The 13,385-nt window shown below is 46.6% G+C and overlaps 1 protein-coding gene across 11 annotated transcripts in view; it reads right to left on the bottom strand.

Moving 5' to 3' along the window:
* The window catches only part of ADARB1 (adenosine deaminase RNA specific B1), a 232,161-nt gene extending 222,113 nt beyond the window's left edge, over window positions 1-10,048 (bottom strand). For 6 of the 11 annotated variants that reach the window (XM_065562279.1, XM_065562283.1, XM_065562278.1 and 3 more), the window contains exon 1: window positions 9,863-10,046. The gene's annotated coding sequence lies outside the window, so the exon portion shown is untranslated. Of the gene's footprint in view, window positions 1-9,862 lie in introns of all 11 variants that reach the window. The other 5 variants (XM_065562282.1, XM_065562281.1, XM_065562284.1 and 2 more) reach the window with 3 other exon arrangements.
* Window positions 10,049-13,385: the final 3,337 nt, after the last annotated feature.

Here is a 13,385-nt window from a genome sequence, read left to right as displayed (position 1 = left end):
CTAGATAAACAATTAGCTTTAAAAAGGTATTTCGTCATTAATTATTCTGAACATATTCTGCTTCCCAAATGTTAGCCTGCTTCCATCCCCAGAAATGTAGCCAGCTCCCATATTGACACTACAGCCTGTCACATGACACATTTTAACATCTACAGTAGAACCTCAGAGTTATGAACACCTCAGGAATGGAGGTTGTTAGCAGGGCCAGCTCCAGGTTTTTTGTTGCGCCAAGCAAAAAAAAAGCCAGAGTGCCGCTGTCGAAGCAAAACAAAAAACAAAAAAAAAACAGAGTGCTGCCCCTTGAAAAGAGCCACCCCCAAAGGGCCAGAATGCCACCCCTTGAGAAGTGCCCTGGTTGTTAGTTATAAACATTTCAGAGTTACATAGTCTAAACAAAACGTTATGGCTGTTCTTTCAAAAGTTTACAACTGAACAAGGACTTAATACAGCTTTGAAACTTTTACTATGCAGAAGAAAACTACAGCTTTTAACCATCTTAATCGAAAGGAAACCAGCACAGAAACAGTTTCCTTCATCAAATTTTGTTTCTTAAACTTTCCTTTTTCTTAGTAGTTTATGTTTAACACAGTACTGTATTTGCGCTTTTTTGGGGGGAGGTCGGGGGTCTCTGCTGCTGCCTGATTGCGTACTTCTGGTTCCAAATAAAGTGTGTGGTTGACCAATCAGTTCGTAACTCTGAGGTTCTACTGTAGAATAGTCTACTGATGGAAGAAGCAGCAAGGTTATAGGGAGTCAAACAGCATGACAAATGTGTTACTGTGTTTTCAAGTAAGCAAAATTGTACCACATACTTAACTCAAACCATTAGGTCCTGTTTACACCAAGAAAAATGGGATTCTTTAATTCACTACTGGTAAAACTAAGGGCTTGTCTGAACTATCCGCCGGATCGGCAGGCAGCGATCAATCCAGCGGGGATCGATTTATCGCGTCTCGTATAGACGCGATAATCGACCACTGAGCACTCTCCCGTCAACTCCGGTACTCCACCAGAACAAGGAGCGCAAGCGGAGTCGACGGGAGAGCTTCAGCTGTCGACGTACCGCAGTAGAACTAAGTACGTTGACTTCAGCTACGCTATTTACATAGCTGAAGTTGCGTATCTTAGATCAACCCCACACGGTAGTGTTGACAAGCCCTTCATCAGGGGTAGCAGTAGACACTGCTCAGGCATTTTTACCACTATGTCATCTACCCCCTGCCCGGAGCCCCCCAAGTCTCATCTCTATGCTTCTTCAGTAGCCTCAAAACTAATGGGGAAATTCCAACGTGGTGCATGCTAGGTGCATCACATTGGCTCTGGTGCTAGTTGAGCCTTCAAAGTTGCTAGCAGAAAAATAAAAAGACTAGCTTAGAATCATGTGTGTGGAATGTCTCTTATCTTTGCTATTTTGCTCCTAGCTGAAGAGCTAATGGAAAGCACAGCTCAAACAACAGTTTTGCTTTTAAAGACTTCATCCAACTTTATGACTGACACTGCTCAAAATGACACATATCTATTGCATGGTTTTGACAAGTTTAAGATGACAAGGTTCCTTCGCTTATAGCACTCAGCTGAATGAAAAATGTGGTCTGGATGAAAGCTGGAGGCATGTAGGTAAGTATAGCGGTCAGTAGGTTTCTGGTATAGGGTGGTTTTTATGTGACCATCACTTATTAGCACTGAAGTGTCTAGGAAGTGGACCTCTTGTGTGGACTGGTCCAGGCTGAGGTTGATGAGGTTGCATAGTATCCCCGATAATGTCACGGCAAACCTGATGGCTGAACTTTGTGACTTTGTCCTCACCCACAACTATTTCAGTTTTGGGAGACAATTTATACCTTCAAGTCAGCAGGACTGCTATGGGTACTCACATGGCCCCACAGTATGCCAACATTTTTACGGCTGACTTAGAACAACGCTTCCTCAGTTCTCGTCCCCTAATGCCCCCACTGTACTTGCGCTACACATTGATGACATCTTCATCATATGGACCCATGGAAAAGAAGCCCTTGAGGAATTCCACCATGATTTCAACAATTTCCACTCCCCTATCAAACTCAGCCTGGACCAGTCCACACAAGAGATCCACTTCCTAGACACTTCAGTGCTAATAAGCGATGATCACATAAACACCACCCTATACAGGAAACCTACTGACCGCTATACTTACCTACATGCCTCCAGTTTTCATCCAGACCATATCACACAATCCATTGTCTACAGCCAAGCTCTAAGATACAACCGCATCTGCTCCAACCCCTCAAACAGAAACAAACACCTACAGGATCTCTATCAAGCATTCTTAAAACTACGATACCCACCTGGTGAAGTTAAGAAACAGATTGACAGAGCCAGAAGGGTACCCAGAAGTCACCTACTACAAGACAGGCCCAACAAAGAAAGTAACAGAACGCCACTAGCCTTCACCTACAGCTCCCAACTAAAACCTTTCCATCACATCATCAAGGATCTACAACCTAGCCTGAAGGACGATCCCTTAGTCTCACAGACCTTGGGAGACAGGCCAGTCCTCACTTACAGACAGCCTCCCAACCTGACGCAGATACTCAGCAGCAACTACACACCACGCAACAAAAACACTAACCCAGGAACCAAACCCTGCAACAAACCCCGGTGCCAACTCTGTCTGCATATCTATTAAGGGACATCATCATAGGACCTAACCACATCAGCCACACCATCAGGGGCTAGTTCACCTGCACATCTACCAATGTGATATAAGCCATCATGTGCCAGCAATGCCCCTCTGCCATGTACATTGGCGAAACCGGACAGTCTCTACGCAAAAGAATAAATGGACACAAATCTGAATTATAACATTCAAAAACCAGTAGGAGAACACTTCAACCCCCCTAATCACTCAACAGACTTAAAAGTGGCAATTCTTCAACAAAAAACTTCAAAAACAGACTCCAACGTGAATCTCCAGAACTGAAATTAATATGCAAACTGGACACCATCAAATTAGGCCTGAATAAAGACTGGGAGTCGATGGGTCATTACAAAAACTAATTTTACCATACTAATTTCCCCCTACTGTTACTCACACCTTCTTGTCGAGTGTTTGAAATGGGCCACCTTCATTACCAGTACAAAAGTGATTTTTCCTCCCTTGGTATTCTACTGTTAATTGAATTGTCTCAGACTGACCCCCCACTTGGTAAGGCAACTCCCACCTTTTCATGTATTATGTATATATACACCTGCTACTGTATTTTCCACTCAATGCATCTGATGAAGTGGGTTCTAGCCCACAAAAGCTTATGCCCAAATAAATTTGTTAGTCTCTAAGGTGCCACAAGGACTCCTAGTTGTTTTTGCTGATACAGACTAACACGGCTACCACGCTGAAACCAATCTACAAAAGAGTGTAGGATGCATGCAGCTACAAAGTACTGTGGGACTAGGAACCTGGAAGCAAACAGCAGCTCTTTTGGGGGCTACACGTGGGGAAAAAAGGTTGAAAAACCCTGATATATTTTAGTTTTGTTCTTGTCATGTAATTTTTAAAAAAATCAAGAAATGCTCAGGGATGGAAATAGAAGAAGTTCAAATATGTGCAAAAATGATGAATTGTTAATATGAGACCCTGAGCTAACTACTACTTGCCCCCAATGAAAAGTGATTTGTTTCTAATTACATACATTTAACCACCACTTACAGCAACATTGTGAGGAAAGCTACAAACAAGATTGTTTTGATTCAGTATCTGATACCATCGCAATGGCAGTTTTGACTTCAAACCTTTAAAACATTTCCTATCATCTAAAACTAGTCTGGAGAAAAAGCAGCGTCAAACAAATTAGTTTTTACCTGCAACAATAATTAAGTTGAGAGAGAACTGAAAAGCCAAATGGGTATAGTGCTTATGTTAACTTACTTTAGCTACAGTTCAAAGAATTTTAAAATATAAAAACCCTTTTACAAACAGATTTTACCCAAATTAAAATGTAACAGCTTGGCATGCCACACACACACACACACACAAAAAAAGAAGTGTGAAGCCAATTTAAAATCCAACTAGACCCAACCAAATACTGCAGAAATAATGAAACCTAAGTGTACACAGGTCAGCGAAACAGATGGCAAAGCCACGCTAGGAAAATCGATGTAGCTTGTTTTAACCAATCAGGAAACAAAGCAAGATGCCATTCCACCTCAAAGAGCAGCCATGATGCTCTTTATTTGACAATAATTACTCTATGAACACATACACTTCTCCTCTCCAAAAGGAAACAATACCAAACAGGAGTCCAAGATATTAATGAAATTTTGAAGACTGGGTAAAAATTATTATTAGAAATGGATACAGCAATTCAGAACCTTTCTAGCAACAGATCTCCCGATAGCATAAGTCTGAAAAACTGACCGGGAATAGATCTCAGCTAGTCGCACAGCAACTAACTCCAAAAAGTTATTAAAATAGACCTCCTATGAAATGAATGGTTCAAGGATCAGCAACTCATCATAGAACTTTGCACCTCTAGGTCAGCGGTTCAAATCCAGACGAGACCAGTATTAAGCGTTATCTAATGATCAGGGTGAAGCAATATAAAAATCACTTTTTTTTAAATCATTGATTTAATTGAGGCTGAAGCTTTTTTAAACTAATTTATAATTAACTAAGCATATAAAAACATACTACTGAGAGTGTATCTTATTTGAATTTATTGAGCTGCTACAAGAAAAAAAACAAAATACTTACAACTGAAGCCCTGATCCTGCAAACATTTAAGTCAGGCCTGCACAACTCGTAAAGCAGCGAGGGCCATATTACTCCAAAGAAAACAGCTGAGGGCTGAAACCCCCCCCGGCCCCGCCGAAACCCCCCAAGCGCCGCCGAACCACCCCCCACCAGCGCCACCCAGCCCCCCCGAAACACAACAACCACCCGCCCCACGGAAACAACCCCCGCAGCGCTGCCGAAACACACACACACACACCCCTAGCGCCGCCTGCCCCGCGGAAACAAACCCTCCCCAGCACCGCCCCACCAAAACAGCAGTATTGAACCTCAGTAATATGTTATAGCAGGCCCTAAGGTAGTATAATTAATGTAAAAGAAAAATGTCTTTTTGCTAGAAGTAGAATAAGATCTTCCCCCCACTTTGTAATCAATTGCCCTGTTGAATGAATGAGGTGTGAATGAGGAAGGCATAGAAGGCAGCACCTCCAGACAGCTGCAACCGTTGGAGAGGGGATGGGAGCCAGACCAGATCAGTAGAACAGGTCAGCCACCGATTCGCCGCTCGCCTCCTCAGCCCCCCTCCCCAGCTCGCCTATTTAGCCCACGCCACTGCCCGCCCACTCACCTCCTCAGCCCCCCATCCCCCGCTGCTGGCTCACCTGCCCCCCCGCCACTGCCCACCCGCTCGCCTCCTCAGTCCCTCCACACCCCCGGCTTGCCTACTCTCTCCCCGCCACTGCCCACCCGCTCGTCTCCTCAGCCCCCCACTCCCACTGCTGGCTCACCTGCCCCCCGCCACTGCCCACCCGCTCACCTCCTCAGCCCCCCCTCCCCCACTGCTAGCTCACCTGCCCCCCCGCCACTGCCCACCCGCTCGCCTCCTCAGCCCCCCCACCCCCCCCCCCGGCTTGCCTACTCACTCCCCGCCACTTCCCACCTGCTCGCCTACTCAGCCCCCCTCCCTCACCCACCACTTGCCTACTCACCCCCCGTGGGCCGCACAGTGAGCCCACCTACTCATCCCCCGCGGGCTGCGCAGTGAGCCCACACGGGCCGCATGTTGTGCAAGCCTGATTTAAGTAGATATGTAATTTTACTCACATGATTAGCCCCATTGATTCAGTGGGGCTATCAATGTGCTTAAAGTTAAATACCTGTATCTTCATAACATTCAGTGCATAATAGGCTAAAACTGTATTTTTATTAAAAACTTCTTAGTGGCGTAGAATCTTTGTCACATCAAAATAAAAGTACATTAGTGCTAACAATGAAAATTTTAGTTTTTCAATACATCAACAGTTATTGTGAACTACCGGTACTTCTTATAAACAGGCCAACATTTTAAAAAAAAAGAATATTTAAGCACCTAAAGGTGGACTTTCCTGAAGAACTAGGACTAGTAGCACAAGGCCCACTGACTTCAAACTCAGATGAAGAAGCATAGCTTGGATTAAGCAATTCAACTTTCTTGATTTGTAGAAGCCTGATATATCAGCAGGTGACGCTGACTGAAAATACAGCATGGGCTATTTTCTTTTCTATTTTGCAATTGTTTTCATAATAACTATGTTAATGAGGCCACCATAACGAACATTTTAAATGTGATACTTCTTGTAGAAAATACCTCCATGTAAAATAGGAAATTCTAGGGAACTAAAGTACAAGCCCAGTTTAGCAATTTAAGACTACAAAATGGGAAGAAAGTAAAGAACTAGCAACATCCAAATAAAAATCTACTTTAATTTAAAAACGGAAGCAAATAATTTTTAAATTAAAAACGGGATTTTTTTTTTTATCCGTCCAGATTGGTATTTATTAAACATTTTGTGTCAGGCCTCTTGCTGATGTCTAAGGGCTTGTCTACACTTACCAGGAGATCGACGAGCAGTGATCGATTTAGCGGGTCTAGTGAAGACCCGCTAAATTGACTACAGATCGCTCTCCCATCCATTCATGTACTCCACCGGATCAAGAAGAATAGGGGGAGTTGACGGGAGAGCATTTCCCGTCGACATCGCGTAGTGTGGACCTTCGGTAAGTAGATCTAAGCTACTTTGATTTGAGTTACGCTATTCACGTAACTCAAATTGCGTAGCTTAGATTGAATTTCCCCTGTACCGTAGAGAAGGCCTAAGACGGCAATCAATGAATGTCCAAGATGACTAATTTGCCCTCTGCACCAAAAGTGTTCCTAGAAATCTCTAGAACAGAATTACAACGCAAGTTGGACAGAATGGGGAAGTTTGTTTTGCATCTGCCATACTTATTCTGCAAAGAAACAGAACACTTTATTGTCTAGTAATAGCTGGTATTTGTTAAGTGTTACAGCCACCTCCATACATTTCACTCTCCCTGTCCCAAGAAGCTTACAAGCTAACCTTTTCAAGACCACTATATTTACTTTGAAAACATGGTAGTTCAGAACACAAAACTTTTCTGTAAGGGTGTAAAGAAGAGCAATTACATTAATAATAAAAAGCAATTAATAATTCTAGAATAATACCATGTATATTAGGTAGGACTACAAATACACCTCACTGTAAACTTCTTTCATAACTGAGCATTTAAAAAAGTATCACTAACGTGTTAACATACCAGCATAATTCATTTCTTTAACCACAATATTTCAGAAATCAAATGAAAAAATTAATAAGCTGATGCTAGTTAGACTAGATTTTATTCCCTTTTTAAGTAAGGAGTGTCCTTGAGGTTTGTGGACTATCATTTGTAATATACAAAGTAAATCTATGCAACTGGAAGTCAACATGCAGCAGCCTGCTGGTGGCACACTTCAGTTATCCTGAGACATCACAAATTCAGAGCACACAGTGTGACAATGAATTCTCAATGCCGACTGGTGAAGTTAGTTCTAAAAAACATAGTTAACAGTAATAAAAAAGCAGGCTATGGTGGACTTATAATAAAAAGACTTTCTTTTCCTCCTTCACCATGGTACTTTGTTGAGTTATTTAATTTTCTCCAAAGATTTTAGAAATGGTTTCTTACATCAGCTGACATTCAAACCACATAGTAAACCTTGAATTTGTAGTACTAAACTATTTTAGAATTTTAAGATTATAGGACTGAAAAAGTAGAAATTTAAGGGTTCCTTAACCATTAGGTATGCACAAGTGTAATTAAGCATTTAGGTACAACTATCTCAGCCACTAGGAGAACATATACTTGTTAATAACTAAAACGTTGTGATGCTCTCACCCCTTTTGGGCCACTCCAAAAGAAACATTCTATACCCCAATGAAATTCTGAAATTACAAGTAATTTAAGGAATTTATTTCATTTAGCCTAGTGCTCAAATACCTTAATCGCATTTCAAATTGCATAGCATAAATCTTCTTGTAATCAGTTAAACCACATGCCCCCATCACCAACTACTCATCGTGCTTCTCTTTACATCACCATTGTCTGCTGGTTGAGATGTATGTCTGTGCCTGCATCTTCTTCAGTCAGCCCCCCATCCCTCTCTAATTGTTGCTCTTTAGAGACAGGATCCCTCAATTCTATTAGTTGCTTGAACTTGAGTTTGTTAGAGTAATATCACTTTGAGGTCTTGTCTACACCATGCAGCTTTTAGCGACAAGGCTGTGTCAACACAACCTTGTTGCTAAAAGTCAGCGTGTGTAAACGCTCTTTTTCAGTACTCCTGCCGGCAAAACTATTGTCTTTCACCAGGGGAAGGGGGCGCTTTTTTAAGTACCCGTGAAAGACAAAAGTTTTGTCGACAACTTCGCAGTGTAGACAAGCCCTGAGCAACTAGTGCCTATGCATAAACAACTCTAAATAAATCTACAGTTAGGGAATGCAAGAGCGCACTGCTGAAAAAAATACATTTTAAAGTGGAAGCTCCTCACCTTACCCGCTCCTTAGGACCATTGCACCGTGGAAGATTAAGCATGAAAATATTGTACTCACACATCAATGAACTACATTTAAAGATTAAATAATCCTGGTCAGTTTTCATAGTATTCCATCAACTTTTTTAAAGAATAAATTTTAAAAAGTAATTTTAGTGAACATGGAATGCTTTAAACCCATGTTGATCCTTTGTATTTGAATCAGTGTTATAAATGTGACTGAATAATACTATTTTCTAATCCCAAAAGAGAGCCATTGGTATGTTTGCATGTTAGGCTCCTAAACTGCATTTTAGTTAAGTATCAAGAAACCAAAGCCAAACTGTAGCTTTAGCGATCAATATGTTTAGTGGAGAGAAGTGAGTATACTTACAGAATTGATTTTAAAGGCAATTACCTGTGATATAAATTGCCAGAACTAAATACAAAGTCGAGTTTAACTAGCACAGCACAAAAACAGATGCGAGGAACTTTAGGTAGATAGAAACGGACACTATTAACAGTCGTCAATGCATCTGCCTACAGTCACAGTAAAGCTTGCTAGCTAGAGGGATAGCGCCAACAACAATCTGAAAACAAGCCGTTATCTCGAGGCCTAAAGCCATCAATCTTGTTTGAACTACCTACAGAAGGAGACACACACACACCAGACACCATCACTCCGAAGCCGTATCCCAGCAAGCAGCAGACTTCAGCAAACTTGCTCTATTTATTGAGCAATTCGCAGCCTCTCCCGCCCCAAATATTCCAGGGATGCAGGCGGCGTCCTCAGCCCCTTTGCATGCAGCCAGTCCCGCTCGCCGCCCAGCGCGTCCTGCGGATGGGAGCAATGGGGTAAGGGGCCAGCACCAGCCGCGGCACCCCGCTGGCAAACGCCACCGCCGAGTCCCCCGCCCCGGCGGGGCCGCAAGGGCCGGCTGCGGGCCCCCCCCCGCGGCTGTCCAGAGACACAAAACGCCGCCCTGCAGCGGGGCCGGCCCCGCACCTGCAGCCGCGCGGCTCCCCGCGCCACGCTCGCCGCCCAGCCCCGGGCACCGCACCGCACCGCACCGCAGCGCCGGCTCCAGACGCAGGCCCGCAGAGCCCCCGCGCCCGGACCCCCCCGACGTTCCCCGCGCGGACGGAGGCAGGCTGGCGGGCGGGCGGCGCTGGCACAGCCCGGGGACGGAGCGTCAGGACCTGGACAGGTCCCGGCGGGGCGGGGCGGTCCCTCCCGGCGGGGGCTCGGGGGCCGCCGCCCCTCCCGGCGCAGAGGTGCCCCGCCAGGGCCGCCCCTCACCTGGCCGCGGTTCCCACGGCGCCCCGCGCTCCGCCACTGACCCGCGGGCGGCGGCCGCCTCGCGCTCCCCTCAGCCGACACTGAGCGCGGGCGGCAGCGGCTACGGCGCTGCTCGGCTCAGGCCGACCGGCCCCGCGCGCACGCGCGCTGCTCCACAGCCCCGCAGGCGCGAGCCCGCCAACGCGCCGGCTGCGCGTTCATGCGCCTCTCGCGCCCGCCTCGGACTCCGCGCGCCACGCGGGGCCGCCGGCCAATGGGGCCGCAGGAGGGGAGGGCCCTGGCGCGCGTGCCGAAGATAGAGAGGCCGCCGTGCGACCCGAGGGGAGGAGTCAGAGGAAGGAACCCGGCCGCTGATTGGTAGGCGGCACGGAGCCGTGCGCGCGCCTCTTCTCCCCTCCCTCCCCCGGCTGCGAGGCTCTGCAGAGTGGCTCGGGAGCGCGGAGCGCGTGCCCTAAGGGGGGTGGGCGGCAGGTGCAGGGGCCGCGGGGCGCTCGGGCTGGTGCCGCTCGCCACAGGCCCCCTGTCCCGGAAGGTCCCTGCCCTGCTGCCCGCGCGCCTCGGCAGCCCCCGGGCGGGCTAGGGCCGGGGGTCCGCAGGGAGCGGCAGCCCGGCTGCGGGGGGCATGTCCTGGGTCGCTGCTCGCCTGGGTAGTGCAAGGTGCCGCCTGAGGCGTGCTCGGGCCGCGGGGTCGCTTTGCATTTCGGTGCCGTGTTCCTGAGCGCTCCTACGTGCCCGGGGGGGGGGGGGGGGTAAAACGATTGCTTGCGTTGTGTGTGTGATTGCAACTGTGTCATGGGATTGCCTGCAGGCGAACGGGGCCTCTCCTTCCTTTACCCCCGATGCTGTGAGTGCTTTGGGATGAAATACCGATGCTGTGAGTGCTTTGGGATGAAATACCGATGCTGCAGTTTTTACACTGCTGCTAAAACTTTCCTTAGCAGGGACAGTTTTTTTCACTAGTCCCACAAAGTCGTAGCATTTAAGGCCAGAAGGGACCATAAGATCCTCTGGTCTGAGCACCTGTATACCAGGGCCGGCTTTAGTCTGACTCCCCCGCTTCCCCGGAATCGGGCCCCATGCCTAAGAGGGCCCTGCTCCAGAAGTCTTCGGTGGGGAGGTCCGCTCCAGGGGTCTTCAGCGGCATTTTGGTGGCGGGAGGTCCTTCGGTGCTGTGGAAAACCCGGAGCGGACCCCCCCCGCCGCCAAAGCCCCGGACCACCACCGGGTATTCGAATCGGGCCCTGTAAGTGATAAAGCCAGCCCTGCTGTATACCACAGGTCACGGATAGCACCCAGCACCTACATACTACACCACTAACTGAAATTGGAACAAAGAATAACAGGCCCCAAGTGGCTAAAGAATTACGTGCCACAGGAAGCAAAGAGGAGAGACCTAGGCCCATGCATTAGCAGGGAAATGATTAAGTGAGATACACCCACCTAAACTTGGCAAGTGACCCACCCCCATGCTGCAGTGGAAGTTGGAAATGCCCCACGGTCACTGGCAGTCTGACCTGGGGGAAAAGTCCTTCCTGACCCCATAAGAACCAACCAGCCAGGCACCTGAGAGAGAGAACACTTGGTGCCATTGTAACACTGACAGACCCTGGTCGTCGTCAGGCGGGATTGAATCCGGGACCTCTGGAGCTTAGTGCATGAGCCTCTACAGCATGAGCGAAAAGTCATAAGGCTGTAGAGCAGACTAATTTTCTCTCTCTCTGTGGTCTTGGTGCCACTAGATGGGACAGAACACCACACCTGGGGGGGGGGGGGTGAGTTACACCATCTCAGCACCCTGGCCCTCCCCATCCAATATCCCATCTCCAGCTGTAGCCATCTCTAATGCTTCAGAGTAAAGAGACAAAATCAAAATACATAGGGGGTGGGAAATCCCCTTCCTGTGGCCAGCTGAAGCCCTGAAGCATGAGCTTTTAGGAACTAAGACAAACTGGAAGGGAGCTCTAGGCCTGCCAAGCCCTGCTGATACTGATCATTGCAAGCAACCCACTCAAACTTGTCACCCTCGCTCTTAAAATTAATTAAGTTGTTTGCCCCCTGCAACATCTGGGTAAAAGAAAAGAGTCCAGGCATCTTTCTTGGTAGCAACTGGGAGACACTGTTCCCCCAAATAGGAGGAGGCCTCCAGCTTAAATATGGGGCATGTTACTTTCATCAGCAAGCATTTTAGCCATTGTTCTTTCCAAAGTCAAGACCCTTACTTGCAATAATTTTGCTTTGACCTTGCTCTGTTATACCATAAATAGTTGACTCTCTAGGTAGTTGCACCAGTTAACTGTTCAGATCCACATGGTTCAGGCCAGGTCTCTACTATGAGTGCTTTGTCTATACTTATGAGTGTTATACTGGTATACTGTACCAGCAGTACCAGCTAAACCAATTATACTGCACTGCTCCTCCTGCGGATGCAGTTTTGCTGGTATAACTGCATCCACACTACAGGCTCTTGCTGGCACAGCTACACTGATCACTTCAGGGGTCGGCAGCCTTTCAGAAGTGATGTGCCGAGTCTTCATTTCTTCACTCTAATGTAAGGTTTCACGTGCCAGTCATACATTTTAACGTTTTTAGAAGGTCTCTGTCTATAAGTCTATAATAGGTAACTAAACTATCGTTGTATGTAAAGTAAATAAGGTTTTTTAAATGTTTAATTTTAAATGAAGCTTCTTAAATTAAAATGCAGAGCCCCCCGGACCGGTGGCCAGGACCCGGGCAGTGTGAGTGCCACTGAAAATCAGCTCGCGTGCTGCCTTCAGCACACGTGCCATAGGTTGCCTACCCCCTGGATCACATAAATCACATTTCGTTATACCTCTGACCAATATCGCTATGTGAGCAAGAATTCTAGTGTAGACCTGGCTTTACCTTTATGATGTCGGTCTTGTAGCATGATGTTCCAGTGGTCTCAGCTGGCAGCTAGTTTCTTGTAAAGAAAATGAGCCTTTCCCAAGTGACGATCTTGTATGGATCATCATAGTCTTGAGATTTCTGAATGACTTTGTCTAGTAAAAAGAAGAACAGGAGGACTTGTGGCACCTTAGAGACTAACAAATTTATTAGAGCATAAGCTTTCGTGGACCTACAGCATTCTATATGCATCCGAAGAAGTGGGCTGTAGTCCACGAAAGCTTATGCTCTAATAAATTTGTTAGTCTCTAAGGTGCCACAAGTCCTCCTGTTCTTCTTTTTGCGGATACAGACTAACACGGCTGCTACTCTGAAACTTTGTCTAGTAGTTTTCAGTCTTTCATTCTCCCAAAGGAATATATTACAGACTCAATTATTCCTAGCCCTGCACAGCTGGGAAGGATTTCACTCTCTAAGGGCTTGTCTAAACAAAAGCAGTATCCTTTAACAATAATTAAAGGATACAACTAGTAGTGTGGAGTTATACTGGGATAAAGGAGTGTTCTACAGGTATAGCTCTGCCCATATGGGAAGGGAAATAAACTATACTGATCTAACTGTATCTAACTAAGGATTGTACAAATATAACTCTTGGGGT

Source organism: Chrysemys picta, chromosome 11 (genome assembly GCF_011386835.1).
Source record: "Chrysemys picta bellii isolate R12L10 chromosome 11, ASM1138683v2, whole genome shotgun sequence".
In the NCBI taxonomy this organism is placed as follows: domain Eukaryota; kingdom Metazoa; phylum Chordata; order Testudines; family Emydidae; genus Chrysemys; species Chrysemys picta.
Note: the sequence above shows the minus strand (reverse complement) of the source record. Positions and strands in the feature narration are given on the sequence as shown.